Source organism: Alligator sinensis, unplaced genomic scaffold (genome assembly GCF_000455745.1).
Source record: "Alligator sinensis unplaced genomic scaffold, ASM45574v1 scaffold311_1, whole genome shotgun sequence".
Taxonomy (NCBI): Eukaryota; Metazoa; Chordata; order Crocodylia; family Alligatoridae; genus Alligator; species Alligator sinensis.
In genome coordinates this window covers 1,392,312-1,394,715 of record NW_005842355.1, presented here as the reverse complement: position 1 = coordinate 1,394,715, position 2,404 = coordinate 1,392,312, and the positions used below count along the sequence as shown (strand labels likewise).

The following is a 2,404-nucleotide window of genomic DNA, read 5'->3' as shown; positions in this document are numbered from 1 at the left end:
CCCTACGGAAGCAGTAGGAGGGACTAATTTTAAGACAACCCTCCAATAATTAGATTTTATCCATGGAACAAGTCTAATGGCTTGATTTCGGAACTTTGCAGCACCTAAGATTAGATCAGTATGATCTTTACACAAACCACATTTTTAAAAGACAGTTTCCCAATCACAACTTCTGTTGAATTATTGGACAGTTCCAGGAGCATAGCCCTGAATACTCTTACTTCCTTCACCAGTCATCTATTTTCCCTAGCCCTTCATACCAGGCATTGGCCTCCTCAGCCCAATGAGCCCTGGCCTGCTAGATGCGAAAGGAATGCTTCATTGTTGTAAAACTTTTTCAAATGTTTTATCCTGCTCACAGTTGCTCTTTATTATTTGTCAGTAAGTGCCAGACAGTGACATTGTAATCCCATCTCTCAAAATGGAAGAATTTTCACCCTGCTGCTTTAGTATTATGCATGTGCTTCTGAATCATTGAATATAGAACTAAATATACAAAGCTGTTACAAACCAAATGTAAACTGTAGTTTTGTAGTCTTACTATGAGAATTGAAATTTCAACAGCAAATGCCCTGGTTTTGAAGAAAGTGCAGCTGTTCGGATGGTATGTGGGACTAGTTGTGCAACAAAAACATGTAAGCATGTGCAACAAAAGCATTCAGTCCTTTGCTATTGCCAAGTGATGCATCTTATTTAGTGTTGTGCATGGAACAGTAAGCATTTCAAAAGGTGTTTTCTCAAATTCTGTTCCAGTGTGAAGCTAGCTGTGCAAGGAATGAAGTTTGCTTCCTTGTTAAGGTCACAGAGCACATGCTCAGGTGAAAGAGACATTCCCATAGCTGGAATGTTGAAAAGTTAAGCAACCTATTACAAAACCTGACTTCAGAAATTCTTTGCATATGCTAAAACACCCTTTTTTGGAAACCTGTCAAACCAAGTTAACACACAAGTAAAGATCTGTAAGAAATCTGCCAGCTCTAAGAATAAGGTGATATCTGAAGGAATCCTGGAGTTGGGCAAGGCCTAATCACAAGAACTATCTCAGAAAACCCATGCTTGTTACTACATATTACTTACTTAATGCTCCTCTGAGTCACATTCGGTTGCAGTGATGACACTGCAAAGTTTGACCCAGATCTTTGGTTCAAAGTTGGCCTCGTGGTACAAAGTGGACTTAAATGACTAGTAAAGGATTCATCGGATGTGCTCCCTGCTCTTTACTTGATATGTATTTTAGGCTAGCCTAAGGACCTGACTGAGTTTTGGCTAAACATTCTTGGCCAGAATAGGCTGCAATTCAGCAATCATGGGCAGGAAGGGTTGGTCCCTAAGAATTGTTCTTATTTACTGGAGGTCTCTCACTTCCTTGTATCAGAAGTTCTGCATTTCACATGTCATTTTGATCTATACCTCTCTAGATAATCCTCACCAGAGAGGTGAGCGACTTGCATGTCTGTGGGAGATGGATCATGCTCTCATGCTGGATATATCCAGTTTTTATGATAAGGCAGTGACTATGTTAAAAATAGGTGACAGCTACCACATTGTAAAATCCTTGTGTTGATAGTGTAAATTGGAGCTTTACCTTTTTATGCAGCTGATCAATGTGAAACTTATTTTATATGCTAGCTATTGTTTTGTAAAGCCTCTTTCCCCCACTCCTTGATTAGCTGCACAGTGCTATTTGTTTGACCTTACCATCAAGTCTAAATTGAGACAGCAGTTTCTGTCAGGTGACTTCAACTTCCCTATTGATCTCGCTATGCAAAACACCTGATCTAGTTCTTCTGGCTATGCTTCCTGCCCTACAAGAGATGGGTCTCCTGGTGTGTTAGTATTTCTGTCTTTTCATCTTCTTTTATTACCTGTATGTCTCTGCTTTATTTCCTGATTTTTTTTTTCTATTGCTTTCTGTTATGGAAATGAAAAAGTTTTGCTTGAATGTTACAGAATTCCTTACAACTAGCAACATTTTGCTTTTAATGAAATAATATGTAAGAAATAAGTGTATACAATTAAAAAATCCCCCTTGCTCTTTGGCAAAAAAAATAGCTAACATTTTGCCAAAAGGGAACAAATGCTCTTATAAACTCTTAAGAAATATTTATTTTTTTCTCTTTTATATTTACTTTTAAGTTACTCTGTTTTTCCAACTTTTCCAGTGTGAAGAAGTAAATAAGTTTGACTGGAAAAACACTGGATATAGTTTCTCAACAGTAATCTGACAATTAAATATGACAACAGCAATTCATAAATCACAGGTGGAGAAACTGCAGCTGAAATCCATAAAAAAAAAAAAAAAAAAAAAAAAAAAAAAGGATGAAAAAACAATCAGAAGTTTGCCTGTGTACACTTCAGTAGCCTTAGCATTCTGCATTTTAGACTGAATTGCAAAAACTGCTGT

General features: G+C 37.3%; 1 protein-coding gene across 1 annotated transcript in view; it reads left to right on the top strand.

Moving 5' to 3' along the window:
• The window catches only part of LOC102380343 (myocardial zonula adherens protein), a 79,174-nt gene that overhangs the window by 37,824 nt on the left and 38,946 nt on the right, over window positions 1–2,404 (top strand). The gene's annotated exons all lie outside the window — the stretch shown is intronic.